We start from the raw sequence: 25,036 nt of genomic DNA, 5'->3' as shown, positions 1-25,036 counted from the left end.
CATCTCTTGAACCAACAGATGAGGATTATCTTCAAGCCATTGAAATACATAGAAAACTCGTGGAAAGATACACACAACCCCAATCCTGTAAAGAAATCATCCTCAAGAAGATGAATGGGCCCTTAGAGCAAACAAGGGGGAACTTAAAACCATCAAACGGTGAGGATGAAGACTAATTTGTGGGTGAGGAAGTGGAAAAGCAAGACGAGGAAGCCTCTGTGTCAAGTGAAATTTCAATGGAAAAAGGAGGTTGTGGAGGTGTTTGAATCTGTGGCTTCATATTCACAGAAGCTAACTGAGGTGATAGAGGAACATAAAACTTCCCTCCCAAAGGAATTAATGGAAGTTCATGAAGAAGAAATGGAGGAAGATACTCAAGAGAATTCACACTCAAGTGAAGTAGAGAAGTGCACAGAGGAAGAGCTCATTGAACCACCATTGCAAGAAACTCTTGATGAAGACAAGACTCCAACAATCACACAACCACCAAGACTTGGATTCAAGGAAGTGAAGGCAATTAACAAAAGCACCAAGAAGAAGATTGTGACCAAGCTACCAAGGATAATATTCATGAAGAATAGAGGGTCAACCACAAGCAATCCAACCCCTGGACCACTAGCAAGCAAGCTCAATCAAGCCATGTACAAAAGAAAGCTTGCTGAGAGGAAACCAAGAAAGGGGACAATAGCTGAAACCTCTCCCCCCTTGAGGTCATTCCTCTTAACAAATTGGAAGAAGAGGAAGAAAGTGAAGAACAGGTAGACCGTAGGTACATTTCTTCTCCTTGCTTTGTTTAAATTCAATAAATTGGCATATGGTTACATTCTAAGTTTGGTGTTGCCTTGCAACAAATTATTTTCAATCTTTTTGGATGATTGCATCAAATCAAAAATGAAAGTGTTACACCAAGATTCTAAGTTTGGTGTGCCACTTATTTCTATGCAATTCATTCAAGCAACACTACTTGTCTGCACAATCATAATGCCTCTGCAGTTTTATTTTTCTCTTTTAATTTGACACTTTTTCATTCTACTTTCTTTAGTCATTTTTCTATTTTTAAATGCTTTCATTTTAGTTTGCTTATTTACTGTGTTTGTTAATACATTACCAAGAGAGCTTTATTCATGACAGATTCTTGGCTTGGTGATTGTACTTAACAAATAACAGTTTCACTTGCTTAGTTTTAATTCAAATAAAATGGACATAGGATTGCATTCTAAGTTTGGTGTTGCTATGCAACAAAATTTGGTTCCAATCCTTACAAGATACTTGCATCAATTCCAAGTGAAAGTGTCACACTAAGTTTGGTGTGCCACTTATCTTTTATGCAATGTATTGTGCACACCTTCTTATCTATGCAATCAAAATGTCTCTGTCTCTTGTGCCTTGATTGTTATCTTTAATTTTGCTTGCTTAAAACACATGTGCTACTAACATTTCATTGTATAAGACATTCATGATCCATCTTAGCCCCATAGCCATTGTTCTAATTGTTGCTTGAGGATGAGCAAGCATTCTGAGTTTGGCAAGGGAAAGGGAAGAATAGAGGAAAAAGGACAACAATAATGAAGATGAACTACAAGGTTGTAGAGTTCCTTTTCTCCTCATTTGTTTCCAGCACTTAAATTGCATGATTGTCTTCATCTTTTCTATTTACATGTGTGTATGAATAAGCATAGCTTGAATTTTGATTTGTAACATCTTGCTGTGGCATTATGACTACCAACTTGACTTTTGTGAGTTCAAAAGCAATAAAGCATCATGATCATAAACAAACAAGGTCATTAAAGAAGATTTTAGCATGTGCATACAAGTATTGGAAAGCTAGTATGATTAATTGTTGCTCAATTGCATTAGATTTTATTTAATTGAAGTTTTCATCTAGGACATTTTGTGAAATCTTTTGAAATCATGAAAACCTTGAAAAAGCAAATACAATTAAAGCAAGAAAAGAAAAAGGGAAAGAATGAGAAAGCTGAAGGCTCTGAGTACCAATGACAATATGTTAAGTACTTGTGGTATTTATGTATCAAGCCAAATGCTTGAAAACAAAACACTTAGAAGTCAAGGCTAGGCTCAAGTGCAAAAGCACTCCCTCAAAGCTCAAGGCTCTGAGCATCAATGATTAGAGAGTCAAGAAAAGAAACAAATGAGCTTAATGAAGTCCTCTAATTAAATGCTTGTGGTGCTTATGTATCAAGTGGTAATACTTGAAAACAAAGCATTTAGAAGTCGTAGCTTTGTTATCAACTCATGGGGCAAAGCACCCAAAAGGAGAAGCTAATAAGAAAATCAAAAGCTTGTTTCAAGGAAGAAATATAAGAGAAAGATTTCATAAATTGAGCTAGATGGAAGCATCAATCATTTACATCTCTTTTGTGATTGTAGCATGCTTAGAAAACTAGCTAACCATGAACATTGAGTTGCTATTCTTCTTACCTTGGATTGTCAATCTTTATTGCATGATTTTTTCTTGCTTGAGGACAAGCAAGGTTTAAGTTTGGTGTTGTGATGACATGTCACCATGTCATGTTTTTCTATGCTTTTTCATACAAGAAATTGATGATTTGTGCTTGAATAATGAATGCTTTTGTACTTAAATGATACATTTCCTTGATCTTTTGATTTTATAAATTCTGTAGGAAATAAGAAGAAAAAGAAGCAAAAAGCACAAAATAAACTAAAAAGGAGAAAAAAAGAGCTTTGGGGTACACTTTGAAGTTGGAGCACACTTTGGAGCCTTAGGCCACGCTTTTAAAAGCATGGCCCATGACCAAATTAAAGGAAAATTGGCGATCAGCACACAAAGCTCCGCTCATGCCAAGAGCGGAGCATTATTGTGATGCAAAGATGAACTTGGAAGCAAAATTTTCGCTAAGTTAAAATCTGGGCGATCACAGCATGACCATGCCTCCTTCAAAGGGCTATAACTTGAGCTACAGATGTCCGATTGATGTGCTTCTAGTTGCGTTGGAAAGCTGACATATAGAGCTTTCCAACAATGTATGGAAATCTATATTTGGCATGAAATTAAGGCACGAATGAAATGCATCTTTAAGGGCCAAAAACAAGCAAAAAAATCAGCTAATGCTTCCACCAAGGTTCGAAGCTGGAACCTCACTCCAAAATATAATGCTCCGCTCTCTTGGAGAGCATTGTCGTGCTACACTAAGAAAAAAATGAGGAACATAGCATGGAGAAGTGCCTCCAACAAGTTTCGAACTTGGGACCTCACCCAAGCAAAAGCTAATGCTCCGCTCCTAAGGAGAGCAGAGCGCCACTCTCCTTAGCCTTTTCACAAACTTGACACGGCCAGGGAAACTTGGAGCGCAGCATGGCACGGTCAAGGGGGGATGATGCGCACAAGACACACACACAAGGCTCCAATGCTCCGCTCCCCACAAGAGCGGAGCACTATCCTGATGCCTCTCCAAGCCTTGGCACGCAACAAGGATCCGCAAGAGAAGCTTCAATGCTCCGCTCCCCACAAGAGCAGAGCATCCTCCTGGGAGCAACATGGGCTGAAATTCAATCAAAAATCCAATAAAATCCAATTCTTCACCAATTTGAAAAAGGCCAAATCCAAATCAATCCACTCTTCTTCAAATCCAAAGCAAGCAAAGCCCATTAACTCAAAGGCACAAGGATCAAATAGAGTAGGAATTTCATTTAATTGTAATTTGTTTTTCATTTCATTTTCATTTTTACTTTGTAAAGCCTATATAAAGGCATCAATTCTATCTCATTAAGAGAGCTCCATTAGAAAGCGTAGGAGGCTAGCTCCAATAGAGAGTAGTAGTAGAGAGCTCACTTTTACATCTTAACTTGAATTGGAGAATTGAAGGAATTTTATTTCAATTCTCACCTTGAATTCTCTCTTATTCTTTTACTGCATAATTCAAATTTCATTTGCTGTTTTAAATCTTCTTCTTCTGCAACTTTAGTTTTTCTGTTTTGGATCTTGAATTGAGATTGAAGAGCTCCATTGATTCAAATTCTGAGAATCATCTTCCACTCTTCCTCTCAATTGATCTAAGGATTGAGAATTGGTTTACTACTTTCATTTTCTTTTCTTCTGCAAATTCACTCTCTGCAATTTTTCATTTAAGCTCATTGTGATCTGATATACATTTCCCGCACAATTTAATTCTCCTGCAATTGCTCTAAGCTTTGATCTATTTCTTTCTTTAATTTCCAGCACCCACTCCCCTTTTACATTTAATGCAATTTACATTTCTTGTTATTTAAGTTTCTGCAATTTACATTTCTTGCTCTTTAAGTTTCAGCAATTTAATTCTTCTGCACCTTTAATTCACTGCAATTTTACTTTCTGTTGATCAACTTCACACAATTCACTCAATGTTAGCTTGACTAAACTAATCACCCACTAAAGTTGCTTGATCCATCAATCCCTGTGAGATCAACCTCACTCTAAGTGAGTTTTACTACTTGATGCGACCCGGTACACTTGCCGGTTAGATTTGTGTGTTTGGAAATTCGTTTTTCCACAAAAACACCATCAGGAAGCTGGCATTGAACGCCAGCTATAGAGCATGAGCTGGGCGTTCAATGCCCATAAGGGGGGAGGAAATTTAAATTCCCTAGCCTCTAAGGACCAGTGGGTCGCGCAGCATCTTCACCTACCCCTACCTTCTTCTCCCTTCTTTTAACATTTACCCACACACTCTTCCCTATAAACCCTCAACCAATCACATCCATACCTCTTCTCCAAAACCATCATAACCTCCACCCACTAAAATTCAAAATTTCCCACCCATATCCCTCCCACATTCATTCAAAACCCTAACCACAACCTCTCTATAAATACCCCTCTCATACCACTTATCCCACACACTACTCATACACCTTTAGCCCTCACTTGGCCGAATTGCTCTTCTCCCTCCATCTCCATCTATTTTCTTCTTCTTCTACTCCATTCTTTTCTTTTGTTTATTTTTGCTCAAGGACGAGCAAAGCTTTTAAATTTTCTGTTGAAAAAGCCTTGCTTTTTGCTTTCCATTCCCACTTATGGCACCCAAGGCCGGAGAACTCTCTAGAAAGAGGAAAAGAAAGGTCAGCTCCGTCACCTCTGAATCTTGGGAGATGGAGAGATTCATCACCAAAGCCCACCAATACCACTTTTATGAAGTAGTGGCAAAGAAAAAGGTGATCCCTGAGGTCCCTTTTAGGCTTAAGAAGAATGAGTATCTGGAGATCCGACATGAAATCCGGAGAAGAGGTTGGGAAGTCCTAACAAACCCCATCCAAAAAGTTAGTATCTTAATGGTGCAAGAGTTCTATGCTAATGCTTGGGTCACGAAAAACCATGACATTAGTATGAACTCACATCCTAAAAATTGGAGCACCATGGTTCGAGGGAGAATCTTGGACTTTAGCCCAAAAAGTGTGAGATTGGCGTTCAACTTGCCTTTGATACAAAGAGACCCATATCCTTACACTAGAAGAGTCAATTTTGATCAGAGGCTGGATCAAGTGCTCTCAGACATCTATGTAGAAAGAGCACAGTGGAAAAGGAATTCCCAAGGGAAGCCTATCCAACTAAGAAGGCTTGACCTCAAGCCCATAGATAGAGGATGGTTGGAATTTATCCAACACTTTATCATCCCTATTACCAACCGATCCGAAGTGACCATAGACTGAGCCATCATGATCCATTGCATCATGCTCGAAAATAAGGCGGAAGTACATAAGGTGATACCTCAAGAGTTGTACAAAGTGGCGGACAAGCCCTCCACCCAAGCAATGTTAGCTTTCTCTCATCTTATCTGTCACCTATGCAACTCAGCTGAAATTGTCATAGAAGGTGACATTCCAATTGAGGAAGACAAGTCCATTACTAAAAGAATGATGGAGCATACTAGAGAGCCGGCACATGAACCACAACATGAGCATGTGGAGCCACTTCAACATGAGATCCCTGAGATGCCTCAAGGGATGTATTTTCCTCCTCAAAGCTATTGGGATCAATGGCATACTTCTATGGAAAAATTAAGCTCTAACATGAATCAGTTGAGGATGGAGCATCAAGAGCATTCCACCATCCTCAATGAAATTAGAGAAGATCAAAGAGCTCTGAGGGAAGAACAACAGAGACAGCGGCATGACATAGAAGAGATCAAGCACTACATTGGATCCTTCAGAAGGATTGGTAGCCGCCGTCACTAAGGTGGTTCCGTTCCATTACCCCTTGCTTTTATGTTATTTTTCTATTTTCCATTATGTTTTATTGTCTGTTCTCGTGTTCTTATTGCATGATTATTTCTATCTATGTCTTAAAGTTATACAATATTCTATATATCTCTCACCTTGCTTAAAAGAAAATTTTATTTGAAAAAGAATTGAGAGATACATGAATTTTGAGTTATATAATAAGAATAGACAATTATTTTGATGTGGTGGCATTGGTTTTATTTTCTGAATGCTTGAATAAACAATGCATATTTGAAATTGGAGTTAAGAATGTTGGCTCTTGACAGAATGATGAAAAAGGAGAAGTATTATTGGTAATCTGAAAAATCCAAAAAAAAAATGATTCTGGAAGCAAGAAAAAGCAGCAAAAAGAAAAAGAAAAAGCATTTTGCAATAAAAGAAATAGAAAAAGCCAATAGCTCTTTAAACCAAAAGGCAAGAGCACGGGTCCAAGGCTTTGAGTATCAATGGTTAGGAGGGCCTAAAAGAAACAAAATCTTGGCTTAAGCACTCCAAAAGAACAGTGTCCCTAATTATATGCTTGTGGTGTGAAGGTGCTAAGTGAAAAGCTTGAGACTGAGTAGTTAAAGTCATAATCCAAAGCAAAAAGAGTGTGCTTAAGAACTCTGGACACCTCTATCTGGGATTTTAGCAAAGCTAAATCACAATCCGAAAGCGTTCACCCAGTTAAGTGTCTGTGGCATTTATGTATCCGGTGGTAATACTAGAAAACAAAGTGCTAAGGGCAACGACCAAGAATCTAAAAGATGTGTTCAATAATAAAAAAGAACTAAACTAGGAGAGTCAACAATATTATCTGGATTCTAAGTTCCTAAAGATGCCAACACTTCTAAGCTTCAATGGATAGTGAGATGCCAAAACTATTCAGAAGCAAAGAGTTACTAAGTCCCGCTCATCTAATTGAAACTGAACTTCATTGAAAACTCTGAGATTTATTGTATCTTACTCTTCTTTTTATCCTACTGTATTTTTAGTTGCTTAGGGACAAGCAACAATTTAAGTTTGGTGTTGTGATGAGCGGATATTTTATACGCTTTTTGACATCATTTTCATATAGTTTTTGTTATGTTTTATTTAAGTTTTATTATATTTTCATAGTTTTTAATGTAAAATTCACATTTTTAGATTCTACTATGAGTTTTGTGTTTTATGGTGATTTCAGGTATTTTCTGGCTAAAATCTGAGAGTTTTGACAAAGTCTGATTCAGAGGCAAGGAAAGCGTAGCAGATGCTGTCAGGATCTGACCTCCGTGCATTCAAGCAAGCATTTCTGGAGCTACAGAAGTCCAAATAAAACGTTCTTAATGTTGTTGGAAAGCTAACATTTAGGGCTTTCCAGAAATATATAATAGTTTATACTTGTCTTTGGAAATAAAGGTCCAAAACAGGCGTTCAACGCCAGCCATCTACCCCCTTTCTGGCGTTGGACGCCCAAAAGGGAGCAGCTGGCGTCCAATGCCCAAAGGAGAGTCCAAAGTGGGCGTTCAATGCCCAAGGAGCCTACTAGCACGTGGAGACACCCTTAGCTCAACCCAAACACTCACCAAGTGGGCCCCAGAAGTAGATTTTCACACTACAAACCTAAGCTTATCATATTTCTGTGATCCTTAGTTATTAGATTAGTATATATAGGAGAAGATCAACCTTGCTTAGGATCTTCGACCACCTTGGAACCTTATGCCATATTTTTGAATTGTATTGTTCTTTTGTACAGTATGAGCCACTAAACCTCCTAGATTAAAGTTAGGAGCTCTGTTGAGTTTCATGGATTATTAAAAGCACTACTGTTCTATTTCAATTCGTGTTTGATTCTATTCTAAGATGTATCTTTATTCTTCAACCTTATGAATGAGATGAACCGTCACAAATTATCTCCTTTCTACATGGGTTTAGCATGAGTCTTTCACCGGAGATCGCTGAACCATAAGCTTGATTATACATCTCTTAGACGGGTAATCCACGACTTCGTTGGGGACTTCTCGAGACATCAGTTCAGCCGAGGTATGGGGAGATTAGAGTCTTTGTGGTAAAGGCTAGAACCAAGGTGCAGTATTCTCTGATCTAGAAGATTTGACCTTGTCTGTGGTGTTTCGAGTAGGATCACCAAGGGGATGAACTCCAGGAGCTTCACCCTCATTCAGACTAGATGCGCACTAAACCTAGTGTTCAGCCTAGAGGAAGATTGGCGGCCTCTCAACCGGCGTTGATCATATATAGCCTGCCATAGAAAAAGTCATTCACAGTTGGAGTAGACAGTAAGAAAGGATTGATCCAAAAGAATAAAGCATCTCCGAGTCTTAACCATCTTTTTACCGTTGAATTCACAACTACTGAGTAACGTTATCTTTATTTTATTTTATGCGCTTTCAACAACAAACTTCTTTTTATATCCGCCTGACTAAGATTTACAAAATAACCACTGTTTGATCCAAGCTGACAATCTCCGTGGACTAACCTCAGGTATTACTTGGACGATCCAGTGCACTTGCTGGTTTAGTTGTGCAAAGTTAAATTCCGCGCACCAAGTAGCTAAGTATACTAGGAAGTTCGAAGATCTGTGTCATTTTTCAAAGATTTTCAAAGGAGATCTTGATAGTTTTGAAGAATAGAAATGTCTGAAGTATGAAGGAGGACTTTGCAATGAGATGATGCACTCTTTACAACGTTTAGAGCTTCGAAATTTCGCAGAACTCGTCAATAAGAGCCAACTTATGGAACACTGTGAGAAAAAGATGGCAGCAACAAAGATGTGTCATCAAAACTTACCACAAAAGAATGCTAACAACTTTCACCGACCTGCGTTTCAACAGAGGTGCCCTTCAAGAATCCTAAAGTACCTCAACGCGGTAATCAACAAGTGAGAATGCCTCTGGTAGATCTACTTTTGGAAACGAAGGTCGACTGAGGCTGAAACCTTGGCAAGCAATGTCAGTAACACTGCATAGATTAGTTATGTAGGCTGTGTGGAAAGGATCATCTCGGTACACCATGCCAGTTCAGAGCACACGCTTATTTTGTGTGGAGAAACGAGGCACATTGCGAAGGATTATCCAAAGAAGCCTAATCGAGATACTGCTAGAGCATTACAACAAGGATGCGTGTTTGCTATTTCTGCCATGATGCTACTGGCTCTGAGTCCTTGCTCCAAGGTTAGTGTTATGTCAAGGATCGTTCGTTAATTGTACTGTATAATTCTGGTGTATTGCATTCTTTTATTTCATATAACTGTTGTGTGTGAGTTGGGATTAGTTTTCTCTAAACTGAGTTTTGACCTGGTTGTCAATACACCCACCTCACATAAAGCATTGACCAACCTTGTTTGTCCACAGGTAGCCTTCAATATTAAAGGTAGATCTTTCTTGCATGACCTAATCTGTCTACCTTTGTTTGGTTCAGAAATTATCTTGGGGCTTGATTAGTTATCTAAGAATCATATTCTTCTTGACTATTTTGATAAAACTGTTATCTTTCCTTCTGATAATATTCATATTGGATCAGTAGTTTCTCATGCTTTATACCTAGATTCTGTGAGAGCTACCTATAACGGGAGTGAATGTAAGGGGTACGTTCTATTAGCGGCTACCTCGAGTGTTGGCGAAGTAAACCTGGAACAGTCCGAGTGGTACGAGATTTCTCCGACGTGATTTTGGAAGACATACCAAGTTTCCTCCTCGAAGAGAGATTGAGTTTGGCATTGACTTGGTACCTGGAGCTGGACCAATTTTGGAAGCATCCTACCGTATGTCTCCGTTGGAATTGGCAGAACTGAAGAAGTAATTGGAAGTTTTCTCTAATCTTAAGAGTCTGAAGAACATTTTGAATCGAAGGACCTTAACATCTGACAGCGGCAATGGATGGAATTTTAAAAGAATTACGATTTCAAGCTGAGTTATCATCCGAGAAAGGTGAACGTAGTTGCAGACGCTTTAAGTCGTAAGAGTTTGAGTATTTTTTGGATGATGATGAATGAAGACAAGTTAATTTCAACCTTTGCGAAATTGAGGCTGGGAATAAAGGAAACATTAGAAGGAGTCGTCATGTCACATCTACACTTAACTTCAGATTTCAAGACAGCCATTCGACAAGCACAATACAGAAATTCAAAAATGTCGGAACTGTTCGCTAGATTAGAGGAGGATAAACCAGGAGAAGTGAGACAAGACAATGATGGATTGTGGAGGTTTAAGAATAGAGTTTGTGTACTTGACCAAGGAAGATTGCGTCAAGAGATTTTGATGGAGGCCCATCAAAGTAAATTTTCAATGCATCCGGGCGAGACCAAGATGTACCAAGATTTGAAGAATATGTTCTGGTGGCTGGGACTAGAGAAGGATGTGATGGAATATGTATCTAAATACCTGACTTGTCAAAAGATTAAGGTAGAACATCAGAAACCCTCAAGAAGACTACAACCTTTATAAGTTCCTCAATGGAAATGGGAGAGAATCACCATGGATATTGTCATGGGATTACCGAGGACCTCTGTAATACCCTACCACACAGAGCCTTGCGCTTAAGTCGTAAAGTAGAGGTGGTAAGGTATTACAACCTCTAAAAGAAAAAGACGTATATAAATATAGTTGAAAGAAATTATAACTAAGAGTCTTAAAGAAGAAGCTAGGCAAAAACGTAACAGAAATCACATCGCACTCAAATGGATAAGTGTAAAATGGATAAACAAGATTGAAAAGAAGGATAAAAACATATATATAAAGATCAGAGTTCCAAAAGATACATGACGCAAGCCAAACGTCAGTTCATAATTTTCTTCTTAATAAATGGAATCGCTTCATTGCAAGTATAGTTCTAAACCAACAATTGACTCTCAATGAAAGTTTAATTTTGTTTGTCACAATTGTAAACCAATAAAAATACCGAGAGTATTAGATCACGGGTCATTTCTCAAAGGAACTGCAGTGGGGTGTGCATATTATCGGCTATGAGTATAAGGGGGGTTTGTAGATAAACAGGTAGGAGATTAAATAATAAGAAAGTAAAGCTAACAACTGAAGAAATATAAAAGCTAAAAGACACTCTTGGCAAGGATTGAGAATCATAGCTTTCTAATCAAGTCATTGACCACAACCATGGCGATTTCCTAGAGTTAATCCCATTTTGTCATCTCCAACATTGGAAGAAAATTAAATAGGCATATTCAGTCTTAATCCACAGGTATTACTCGTCAATGAAAACGAGATCAACTAACAACCCTAAATCACCAATCAATATTGGACATCAATAACTCTTGTGTCACTAACCACGATATGACAATTATAAGAGCAAACCCAATTAGTTAACCTCGAATGATGAGATAAGTCAATTGGGCTTAATCAATCTCAATCCATAAGTCTTACTCGTTAATAGAAACAAGATTAATTAAAATCTACAAATTGTCAATCAATTCAGACATTAATGACATCAAGGGTACCTCAATTACTCAATTCCAAGCCAAGAGTGTAAAAATCTACCTTAAAACTAAGAGAAGCATTTTCACAAATACTTGGAATGCATAAAAGTAAAGTATGGTAGAATTGCAATAATAATAAAATCTAAAGCTACTAATTGCAAGATGACAATAACAACAATTAAAAGAAGCAAAAATAATCATGAAAATATAAATTGCATTAAAGAGAAACCAAATTAACAAAAGAGTTCATGAACATAAAAGCACAAAATAGAGAAAATTAACAAGTAAAACTAAGAGAACAAAGATGTAATAACAAGAAATTGTAAAGAAAATTAAATTAAAGAAATAATTGAAACCTAAATCTATGGAGAGGACTAAATCTAAGATCCTAATTCTAGAGAGAAGAGAGAGCTTCTCTCTCTAGAAATTAAACCTAAAACATGACAAAAATCTATTCTAATTACTCTCGCCCTTCATCCTTCTTGAATTTGGCTGCAAATAGCTTTAGAAATGAGTTGGATTAGGCCTGGAAAGCCCTGAAATTTTGACCCACGTGTTCACTTAAGTGAACTCACGTGCTTGCAGTCATGCGTACTGATAAACCCATATTTTATGATATATATTGTGCTCAATTCAAGAGATTTATTCAATCCTTCACCCACTTATTCATGAAAATTGCATGGTTTTACTTTCCCTTCCTTATTATGTGATATATGTGAAATACATGTTTCCTATGCTTTAAAATTAATTATTTTAATCACCCTTTATTACCATTCGATGCCGTGATTTGTGTGATGAGTAGTTTCAGGTCTCCTAAGGCAGGAATAACTTAAAGGATAGAAAGGAAACATACAAAAATGGAAGGAAAGCACAAAATGAAGTTTTTGAAGAAACTGGCAGTGACACGAACGCATGGACGACGCGGCCGCATGACTAGCGCAAAAAGGCAGCAACGCGAATGCGTGACTGACGCGAACGCGCGCATGAGAAGAACACAGATGACACGGACGCATGACTGAGGCGAACGCGTGACAAGGAAAACTCCAGATGACGTGACCGCGTGACCCACGCGGGCGCGTGACAGGCGCCATGCACCAAAAATTACAGAAAATGCTCCCAGCGATTTCTGAAGCCCTTTATGGCCCAAATCCAAGTTCAGAAGGCACAGATTAGAGGTTATAAAGTGGGGGAATGCATCCATGGAGAGGAGATCTCCAATTATTCATTTTTCATAGTTTAGATGTAGTTTTTAGAGAGAGAGGTTCTCTCATCTCTCTTAGGTTTTAGGATTAGGATTTCTTATTATTTCAAGTTAGTATTCCAGCTCTTTATCAGGTTCAATGTTCCCTTTTTAATTACTTTGATAATTTAATTTATGAACTCTTCCATGTTACACATGATTCTCTTGATTAATGTTATTTGAGGTATTTCAGTTTATGATTGCTTTCTTTTATTCATGCTACTGTTGCTTCCAATCTGAAGACATTTTTATTCAAGTAAGTTTATTTTTCCCCTTTTGGCTTTGGTTGATTAATTGGCAACTCTTGAGTTATCAAACTCAACGTGATTGATAATTGTTGTCTTTGCTAATTGAATTGAACCTCAATAACTTCAGTCCTTTCTTAGGAATTGGCTAGGACCCGAGGATCTAACTAATTAGTCACTTGACCTTCCTTGCTTTAGTAAAGGTTAACTAAGTGGGATTAAAAACTCAATTCTCATCACCATTGATAAGGATAACTAGGATAGGACTTCCAAATTCTCATACCTTGCCAAGAGTTTACTTTATAGTTATTTATTTATTTTATTTGTCATTTAAATTACTTGTTCCTTATTTTCAAAACCCTAATTTACAAAACTCATGACCAATAATAAGAACATACTTCCCTGCAGTTCCTTGAGAAGACGACCTGAGGTTTAAATACTTCGGTTATCAATTTTAAAAAGGGGTTTGTTACCTGTGACAACCAAAACGTTTGTAAGAAAGGTTGATTGCTTGGTTTAGAAACTATACTTGCAACGAGAATTTATTCTGAATACTAAACCATCAATCTTCAATTCTTCAAAATGGCACCGTTGCCGGGGAACTGCAATCGTGTGCCTCATTATTGGTTATTGTAAATATTTTTCTTTTACTTGTTTATTTGTTTTTGTTATCTCCTTTTATTTCCATTAGCTACTATGAACCCTCACCCTTCTCTCTTTGAGTTTGGTTCTAATATTGTTGAAAGGAGTGAAAGCTATAGCAGGAACATGCATCAAGGTCAGACCAATCAAAGATGGATGGAGCCGCAAGGACTTGATCAACCCTTTAGGCAACAACACCCTCCACAGTATCACAGACAAAGACCATTCTACAATGCATACCAAGCTAATAGATATGGTGGACAACCTTGTAACTACCAACAAGCCCCACCCTGTGCCTATAGACCATCCTCTCAATATAACTTTGGACCATTACACTCACAAGCTCTTTTTCACCATTCACCACCGTACGATCCTTATTTACCTCAATTCCAATCCAATTACTCCCAAACACCACCACTTTCCTATGTACCATGTCCAAATCCATCACCTGAGAATCACAGACTCGCCTCAAGGAAACCGTAGATCAACTTCATACAACCCTTCATCAGCTGGAGCAAGCAATACATCAATTATCTTTCAGACGTTTAGACATTCAAGGAACTCCAATAGCTTTATGTGGAGAATCTAATGACGAACGTAGCATGAAGGAGACACTAGAAACCCCAGAGGACAGTAATGAGCACAACTTTGTTCTAGAACAATTGGAGGAAGCTCAAATTATCCAAGAAGAAGAAGTACTGATTAAAGATTTAGGAGATACTAAACCTCCATGGGAATCCAGAGTTGTGAAGAATTCCGTCAAGGACGTTACAAGTGATGCTAAGGAGGATAGTGCACGGCCCCCAAAGCAGGTATTTTATGAAGAACTAGACGGAATAACCCCAGACGCACGTTTCCTTGATGATGGTAGCCTCAAGTCGAGTTCTCCAAGTAATGAACTTGCATCCGCAAGTGAATTCTCCGAGATTGAAGAATCTTCCCCAAGCGAATACGAAGATGGTGCGGAGGTAGATTTTTCTCAACCTCCAATTTATGACTTGAGCGATGAGGAAGACATAGAAGACTTTGACCAGGACGATGTTGCATTTGAAGAATTTTGCAAGGAAGTGGAGAAATTCACAGAAGATCACAAGGGAGTAGAACTTACAGAATCACTGGAAACACCTATCCTAAGGCCATTACCACCCAATACAAGCTTCAAGTGGGTACAATCCTTAACCTTTAACTTTATTTTTCCACTTGAATATGGTTTGCTTGAAACAGATGGCCAGCTTAGAGCTCTTTGCGGCTTTAAGAGTAAGAGGAAAATGGCTCGTACTCAGAGCTGGTGCACAAGGTTCAATAAGGTTCCACGCTTCAACTCGAAGTGCACGGATTGGTATCATGTTCAATCGAATAGATCTCGGAAAACGTTTGGTCATCCTGGTGAGAATCTAATTTCTAAACCGCCCGGATGAAAAAATATAGATCAAGACAAAGGTGGATTTAAAAGCAAATTTTGGGATCCTGGAATCTATTCTGACATTCGTCACCCCGGGAGCCTGAGAATCTGTTTGAAGCTGCTGAGAAGCTTCACATGCCTAGTTTGGGACCCCGGAGGCTGTTGGCATTCCAAACATTGGTGGAGATTTCTGGATGAATTTAAGCACAAGCCACCATAACAGGAAGCTCATCTAATGTCCAACTTAAGGACTTTAACTAAAACTGCTAGGTGGGAGATAACCCACCATGGTATGATCCTTCCTGTTTCCATTTTATTTCGTTTTGTTTATTTTTATATTGTTTTATTTTCATTGAACCTGGATAATATTCGTAAACAATTGCATTAGCATTGCATACTGCATAACTGCATAATTGCATCAAAAAAAAAAGAGAGAGGAAGAAAGGCGTGCGACGCGATCGCATCGCTAAAGTGTTCGCGTCAGTTGCGAAAAACACCCCGACGCGTCCGCGTCACTCACGCGGCCGCATGATCTGGAAATCGGCGTAAAAATCCAACGCCCAGAAACCTGGGCTAGAATCGTGCGGCTGTTGTGTGTTTAGCACAAAACGGCCCACGCGTTCGCGTCTCTGATGCGAACGCGTCACTTGCACAAAACATGTCCCACGCGAAAGTGTAAGCGACGCGTTCGCGTCGCGTGGATTGCACAACACCTCAAGAAGACAGAGAGTTGCGCTGAAACAACGCTGGAATTGTGTGTCTAGCACAATTTCCAACGACGCGGTCGCATGACTCACGTGACCGTGTCATTCATCCTTCTACCCATTCCATGCGATCGCGTCACTCACGCGATCGCGTCAATCCTTTTCCACCCTAGCCACGCGATCGCGTGCCCTACGCGTTCGCGTGGATTCAAATTCATTAACCCCCAGTCACGCGAAACCCTACCCCGTCGCGCCCCCCATTCCCCTTCTTCTCCCTTTCTTCTCTGCAACCCACCCCCCAACAACCACCACCCCCAGCTAACCACCTCCAACCGCCGCACCACCCTCGCCACCCAGCCACAACCACGACGCCACCCCCTTCTTCCTTCCCTCTCTTTCTTCTCTTTCTCTTCTCTTCTTCCCTCCACCACCACTGCCCCCTCCGCGACCACCACTACCACTGCGCCGTCACCGCCGCGCCTCCCACCACCATCACCCTCACCCCCTTCTTTTCCCCCCTCCTGAACCCCTTCCACCGGTCACCTCACCTGAAACCCCCTGCCACCACAAACAGCCACCGCACCGCCGCCGCGTAGCTCTGTTCCACCACTGCACCACCGTGCACCTTCCAGCACCACCACAACCACACCCCCGCCATCTCTCAGTTCCTTAGCTTCGTTCATACGCCTATCAGGTTCCGCCAAATGCCACCTTTCTTTCGTTCATAGTTTTTGCCTATATTTTTCAGTTTATGTTTAAATTTAAGATAGTTAGAGATGTATGTTGTAGTAGATTCTAGGTGGTTAGGTAGCTAGGATGTGGTTAGTGGATTTAGGCCTGATTAATTGCGCTGTTCTTGCTACTTGTTTTATAATTTTCGCAATTTTGCTGTTGCTGTGATCTAAGTATTGTTCATATGATGTTCTGACTGTTCATGCTGCTATTGCGACTGCTCTTTCATGTTCATATTATTTATATCTATTTTCAGTTTATTTTTATTTATATGAACTATTCTGGTTGCTGTTTATTTTCCGGGAACATCCAATTTTAGCCAGAATGCTGCCCAATTTTCTTTAAATCGTTTTGTTTCTCACTCATGTATTGGTTTTGGCATTTTCAATTCTGCTTTCCTTAGCTTTTACTAAACCAATTCATGAATGCACGGGTCAGCATTCTTATTCCTTTTGTTTCCCCGGTTAATAAATCACATTAATGATGATTAGATTTCACTTTTCGCTATTTCTATATCTATCTGAATCATCAACAACTTGATTTCCTTGCTTGAATATGAGTTGTCTGTTGCTTAAAATTACGAAATTCTTGTTACTTAGAACCCAATCTTCATGCCACTTACTCTGATTTTCTTTTTACTAACTCACTGATTTTCGCTTTCTAAGCTCTCTTTCAAGTTTAACCCCTTTTAACTTTCTAACTTTCCCCTCTGCTTTTTGACTAACTCCTTACTTTTACTTTTTAACTCAAGGTATGATTATGGTTTTTCCTAATTAACATGAATTCTATTTATATTACATTTGGGATTGAAATTTCTCATCTAAGCTTTTTAACTCCAAAACACTCCAAAATGCATAATTTTTCAACTCATTTCATTATTCTATTGCTCCTTTGCCACTATGTGCTTATCTTGTTAAATTGCCTACTTGTTTTTCTGCTTTTATTTTATCCTAGATTTCTTTTTTTCAGGATGTATGACCCTCAAAGAAAGGGAAAAGGAAAGGCAACAACTGGTAAATGGAAAAGAGGTGAATCCTCTATGTCTCTCCTGGAGCTTATGCATGATGACTCCTGGAGGGAAAAGTATTTTACCCCGCAGGAGAAGGCTGACCAGCTCCTCCCTGCCACTGATCTAATTAAGTTTGCAAACCGATACTGTGAGCTGAAGTATCCATTGTTTGCTACCTCCAGAAATCTATACCTGGAGAGGACTTTGAAAATTCCAGAAGAACTACAGCAGTACACTTCCGATCAGATCAAACAAAGAGGCTGGTTCTTCTTGGAGAGAAATTTGACTGAGGTCAATGCTTCCTGGGTAAGAGAGTTTTACTGCAATTATTTCAAGACTTCCCTGGATGCAGTACACCTCAGAGAGAAACAGATACTGGTCACTGAAGAGGCCATTGAGGATATTCTGTGCCTTCAGCCTAAGTCAGATCAGCCTGACGGTTACCAAAAGGCTGAAGAGGACATGAGGTTTCTGAGATTTGACTGGGACGCTGTCAAGGAGAGGATAGCCCTTGACCCTACTGTCCCATGGGTCATGGGTAAGAACACTACCATGCCTAAAGGAATCAAACGGATATACTTGAATGATGAGGCTCGGCTCTGGCACTAGATCCTGAGTAACTTTATTATGCCGAGCACTCATGAGACGGAGTTGCTTGCCACTATGATCACCCTTCTATGGTGTGTACTGGAGGGTAAGGACCTGTATTTGCCACGATTCATCCAGCACTATATGGCCAGGGTCCATGTCAGAGGCACCCTCCCTTTCCCTTACCTGGTTACCCAGCTAGGCCGTCGAGCTGACGTGCCTTGGGAGGATGCTGATGAAAAGCCACCTGCTGTGGACTGCAAGAAGATCATTCCTCACAGCAGGAACTTTCTGGCTTCAGGCTACAGACCTCCATTCATTCCTGCTTTTGATGAGACAGCCACACCTTCAGCTGCCCCCTCTTTTTCCATTGCTGCACCTGCCCCTCCCACTGCACCCCCAGCTACCCCTGAGCCTGTCTACCATTTGGTGCATCGACTCTTCGCCCGCTTGGATCGTATGGAGCGTCGCAACAAGCGACGCAATGAGCACGTCAAGTTGATGATCCGTTCCGGCGGCGACATCCCCTCCGAGCCTGACACCCCTTCTAATACATCTGAGGTGGAGGAGGACGATCATGAGGAGGAGTGATGCCAGGGCATTTTGGCCAGTTTCACTGACCTTTTCTTTACTATTTTTAGGGTAGTTTCATGCATTTCCTTAGAAAATAAGCTAGTTTTGGGTAGATATTCACTTACATCTTGATTCAAGCATACATTGTGTACTTTACATGATTTCATGAGGATTTTGCATGAATTTAAGTACAAATTAGATGTTGCATTTCCCATGACTTGGACTAGAACTTTGATGCACTTTATTGCTTGATTTCAGGACAAAGGAAGCAAAGAAGAACCACTTTAGTGGCTACGTTAGTTACACTAACGATAACACTAACGTGGAATGGGAGTAACTTGCAAAGTTAATGAGAAAAGTAATTGCCAATAACGCTCTCGAAGCCATCATTGCCCACGTTAAGAGTCACGTTAACTAAGTTAACATGAACTCTAACGTGGAAGAAAGGAAATGGAGCCAACGTTTGTGACACTTAACATTATCACTAACGTTGGACCAAGCTCATAAGTTGCCACGTTAGTTGCCACGTTAACTTAGTTAACGTGGCCTCTAACATTAAGAAGAAAAGGGGGATGCCAATGTTAGTGTCATTCAACTTTCTCACTAACGTTGGCCAAGTCACAAAAAGCCACGTTAACTCCCATGTTAACCTAGTTAACGTGGAAGCTAACGTGAAGAAACTAGGTGGTCGACAACATTAGTGACACCAAACATTGTCACTAACGTTGGGATGAACACACACTATCCCCAAGAAGCCACGTTAACTCCCACGTTAACCTAGTTAACGTGGAAGTTAACGTGAAGAAGAAAGGTTGTCAACAAAGTTAGTGACACCAAACATTGTCACTAACGTTGGAAGGAGCCAACACAAGCCACAATGAGCCACGTTAACTCCCACGTTAACTTAGTTAACGTGGAAACTAACGTGAGGAGAGGGATGATGATCCAACGTTAGTGACATTCAACTTTGTCACTAACGTTGGAGATGGCTAGCACAGCCACGTTAGAAGTCACGTTAACCTAGTTAACGTGGACTCTAACGTGGGAGCTAAGGGGCACATTGGAACGTTAGTGACAATGTTAAGTGTCACTAACGTTCTTGAAGGTTGGCAAGCCTACGTTAAAAGAGCCACGTTAACTAAGTTAACGTGGACTCTAACGTAGGGAAGGGGGAGGCTTCTCAACGTTATTGGGAAAGTTGAGTCCCAATAATGTGTGCGAAGGACAAAGGGGCAACGTTAGTGGCAACGTCTGTGCCACTAACGTTGAAGATAACGTGGCTCTTACTTGGGTGAGGAACGTTAGTGAAAAAGGTGATTGTCACTAATGTTCTCGAACCCATATTTTCACTGAACGTTAATACCACTAACGTCCTGAGCTAAAGTCTCTGCCCACTTCACACTTTCTCTCTGCAAGTAAAGCCAAGCCCAATGAAGAAGAGAACTGCTTCAAACTTAAGATCCAAAGGCCCATACCCAAGACTTGCAGAGCCAACCAGAAGAACAGAAGAGTAGTATATATAGGAGTAGCTTTGAATTAAAATAGGGAGTTGGAAATTATAGGGAGCTTCTTGGCATAGAACTACTCTCTGTATTTTACTTTCTTTGCACTTCTAGTTTCATCATGTATTCTCCATCTTTGTTTTCATTTTCTAGAGCTATGAACAACTAAACCCCTTTCATTGGGTTAGGGAGCTCTGTTGTAATTTGATGGATCAGTACTAGTTTTCATTATTCTTCTTCTATCTCTTCTCTTGATTTTACTTAAAAGCTTTCGATCTTCATCCAATTGGGTAGTTATCTTGGAAAAGAAGCTATTCAAACTTGGATCTCTTCTGAACCTTGAAAGAGGAATGAAGAGATCAAGATAGAAATGCTTTCTTATGCTAGACCAACTTGGGTTTGGATGGATATGTGACTATAATCCTCTCAACACTTGATTTGGGAAATGCATGTGCTATAATCAGTGACCATACTTCATCTCTTCTCATGAGCAATTGACCAAGGAATTGGCTATTGATCAAGATTTGAGAGATTGAATTACAAGAAATTGTAATTCGATCACTTAAGATTGCCAAGGAGATCAATGAGTGCATTGATTGAGGAAGAGATGAAAATGAAATTGATCTGGAGAATGCAACATCTCCTGAGCCCAATGAACTCCCCATTTCTGATCTTACCCATTCTCTTTAATTTCTGTCATTTACTTTTATGAGCAATTCTCCCATTCTCATTTAAGATTCTGCAATTTACTTTCCGTCATCTACATTCAGCTCTTTATTTCTAGCATTTACTTTTCTGTTATTTACTTTTCCCGCCATTTAATTTTCTGCAATTCTCAACTCAAATTCTGATTCGCTCAACTAGAACATTCCTCTAATTAAAGTTGCTTGATCAATCAATCCCTGTGGGATTCGACCTCACTCTATTGTGAGTTTTTACTTGACGACAAATTCGGTACACTTGCCAAAGGAAATTTGTTATGAGACAAGTTTTTCGTGCATCAAGTTTATGGCGCCGTTGCCGGGGATTGATTGTGCTTCAACAATGATTAAATTGGAGGATAACTAGATTGAGCATTTTATTTTTTGTTTGATTTAATTTTCTGTTTGAGTCATTTACTTTCTGGTTTAGTTAATTTCTTCCCTTCCCCCTACTTTTTCTTTGTTATTTACCATTCATTTCACTAACCCACTAACTGTTTGATATATTACATCACTCACACTAACAGTAATTCTGACGGATATACTTTCTGCACCTATCCTCTTTGATTGTACTTGTTGGTTGTATGACAGGGAGAAGAAGCGGGGCTTCAACTTCCTTTGATTCTGAACCTGAGAGAACCTTCCTTAGACTAAGAAGGGAGGTAAGAGAAAAACGTGTAGTTGGTGCTGAAGAAAAAGAGGAACACTTTGAGGAATACTTTGAACCAAACATGGAAGAAAACATGGAAAACCATCATGAAGAAGAAGCTCACAACCATGGCGGAAGAGGACGAGCAAATCATGCTGGGGAGGATAGAAGAGTTCTAGGCTCTTACATCAATCCAAACCCAGGAAACTGTGGAAGTAGCATTCAAAGGCCAACCATCCATGCCAACAGTTTTGAACTAAAACCACAGCTCATCACCCTTGTGCAGAACAACTGTTCGTTCGGAGGAAGTGTCCAAGAAGACCCCAATCAACATCTAACCACCTTCCTGAGAATATGTGACACAGTGAAGTCTAATGGTGTTCATCCTGACGCCTATAGACTGCTCTTATTTCTATTCTCACTCAAGGATAAGGCAGCCAAGTGGCTGAAGTCTTTCCCAAAGGAGAGCTTGACAACTTGGGAAGATGTGATGAACAAATTCTTAGCAAGATTTTACCCCCTCAACGAATCAATAGGCTGAGAGCTGAGGTCCAAACTTTCAGGCAACAAGATGGTGAGACTCTATATGAAGCATGGGAGAGGTTTAAAGACCTAACAAGGAGGTGCCCACTAGATATGTTCAATGAATGGGTGCAGCTGCACATTTTCTATGAAGGGCTCTCTTATGAGTCAAAGAAGGCCGTAGACCATTCATCTAGAGGATCTTTGAACAAGAAGAAGACCATTGAGGAGGCCATAGATGTCATTGAAACTGTAGCAGAGAATGACTACTTCTATGCTTCTGAAAGAGGGAACACGAGAGGAGTGATGGAGCTAAACAATGTAGATGCTCTGCTGGCCCAAAACAAGCTCATTACCCAGCAGTTGGCTGACCTCACCAAGAAGATAGAGAGGAACCAAGTAGCAGCAATCTCCACTTCATCAACAACCCAAGAAAGAGTGAATGAAGAAGCAGAGGGAAGTCAGGAGCAAGTCAACTACATTGGGAATTCACCTAGGCAAAACCATGATCCATACTCCAAGACCTACAACCCTGGATGGAGGAATCACCCAAACTTTGGGTGGGAAATCAACAAGACCAAAGCCTTGATCAAAGACGCCCAAATCCCAACAATGCAAGCCACCAACACTTCACATCTAGACCATATCAACACCCCAATAACAACACCTCTCCACATCCACATCAAAACCAAAATAACTTACCTCATCCTTCCACCTCTAATTACAATCTACAATCATTTGATGACAGACTCTCAAGGATTGAGAATCTACTTGAAGGCATAGGCAAGGAGATTCAAGACAACAAGGTGTTCAAGGAGGAAGTGCGAGCCAGTTTCAAGAACCAGGGAGACACAATCAAGAGGTTGGAGACTCAAGTGGGGTATCTTTCTGAGCAAATTCCCAAACCCACAGATGGATTCCCAAGTGACACAGAGAAGAATCCGAGAGGTGAAACAAAGAAAGTAAAATGGAAAGATTGCAAGATGGTCACTATAAGTGATAAGGAGACTGAGGACAAGCCAAGCAAGCTGTCAGAACAACTTGAAGATACCTCAGTAGAGAAGAAGGAAAAAGATCATCAAGAACCAGAAATCTCACAACAGGAGCTGCTGAGACTATATGCACCTTTTCCCCAACTGCTCAATGGTGTTGTGGAGAAAAGAATATACTCAAGGTTTTTAGATTTGTTTGCATCTCTGCATGTCAACATACCATTCATCAAGACTATTCAACAAATGCCCGCATACATCAAGTATATGAAGGAGCTGCTTCCTAGGAAAAGCTCACTCAAGGGAGGCCAAACTATAGTGATGAACAAGGAGTGCAGTACCCTCATTCAACCACAGTTGCCTACGAAAAGAAAAGATCCAGGGAGTTTTCATGTCCCCTGTGCCATAGGGGAAACAATGTTTGATAGAGCACTCTGCAATTTGGGAGCAAGCATCAACTTAATGCCCTTATCCCTGGTGAAGAGGCTGCAGATCAATGAGATATTGCCCACAGATGTAGTCATCAGGCTGGCTGACAAAACTCAAAAATAAGCAATAAGGGTGGTGGAAAATGTGTTGTTAAAGGTTGGGAAATACTTTCTTCCCACAGACTTTGTCATCTTGGACATGGAAGAGAGTCACACGCACCCAATCATATTGGGAAGACCATTCCTAGCTACAGCCAGACCACTCATAGATGTGGAGCGAGGGGAGCTAATATTGAGGATCCATGATGAACGACTCAGTTTTAATGTCTTCAAACTCTCACAAGAAGCAGACCAAAAAACAAAAAACCAAGCAAAGATCATAATGAGATGCTGAAAGAGGAAGCAAGCACTGAAGCACAACTGGCCCACCTGGGAAAGCCCTTGGTTGATGAACAAGGAAATAAGCAGTTGTCACAACTCAAGGAAAAGCTGGAGGAACCTAAACCACCAGAGACATGTGAAGACAACAACAAAATTCCCTTAGAAGAAGAAGTCACCAAGAGCAAGGCAACATCAAAAGGGACAAAGAAGAAGATACCAATGGGGTGGAGGAACAAGAAGATCCCTACGGAAGACTTCTCTCCAGGAGATAAAGTGATCTCAGCTTACTTCCCAGATATCCCCCCTAATCTCCCCACTGTACCATCTCAGTTACCTAAGGTCTTCACTATCAACAGAGTTCTCTCCTTGGAACATGTAGAGATCATTGATACAACCAATGGATATAAGTCCAAGGCAAGAGGGGAGGACTTGAAGCATTATCAACCTCCCTGATGAAGGAGAAACGTCAAGCTAGTGACGCTAAAGAAGCGCTTCATGGGAGGCAACCCATGTTTTATGAGCTTTTACTAGTGAATAAGTCAATATTCATGAATTCCAACCCAAACTTGACAAACACTTGGTGAAATCCTTATATTGCAGTATGTAGTGAAGAACAAGTTTGGTGTTCAAAGTGCACCAAGAAAGCATGAATGCAACTGAGAGCATACTAGTCTTGGAGCTTTGAACAGAACTTTTCATCACAGTGCTCCAAACTAAGTTTGGTGTCACCCCATGGTGCCACCAATGTGCATATAAGGATACACAGTTAGTTAGTTAGTTGGAGTTCATGAATAAACAAAATCTTTTTTTTTCTTTTTATTATTCTAGCCGAAAAGTTTAAATTGTTTTTTTTATGATGATTAATTCTTCCTTTTCTTCTTTTATCTTTTTAGGAAAAGGAGAGGAACATTGAAGGAGATTGATTGGACAACTAAATGAGAAGGGTTCGGCCACTTCATGAAGAGGGACTACACACTTGTCTCAAGAAAGAATGCATTGGGAAATGTTGCCATGCAACATTGAAGAAAGGAGACTCTTGAAGACCGAATCAATATCTCTCATAAAATGATGATCCTTGTCCTTTCCCCATG

At 40.0% G+C, this 25,036-nt stretch overlaps 1 non-coding gene across 1 annotated transcript; it reads right to left on the bottom strand.

Moving 5' to 3' along the window:
* Positions 1-22,159: 22,159 nt before the first annotated feature.
* Positions 22,160-22,266, bottom strand: LOC148546222 (small nucleolar RNA R71). The gene has a single exon (XR_015901129.1). It is a non-coding gene; the product is annotated as a small nucleolar RNA R71 (small nucleolar RNA).
* Positions 22,267-25,036: the final 2,770 nt, after the last annotated feature.

This window comes from Arachis ipaensis, chromosome B9 (genome assembly GCF_059453495.1).
Source record: "Arachis ipaensis isolate K30076 ecotype BB chromosome B9, ASM5945349v1, whole genome shotgun sequence".
Taxonomy (NCBI): Eukaryota; Viridiplantae; Streptophyta; class Magnoliopsida; order Fabales; family Fabaceae; genus Arachis; species Arachis ipaensis.
This window is presented reverse-complemented; position numbering and strand designations above follow the sequence as displayed.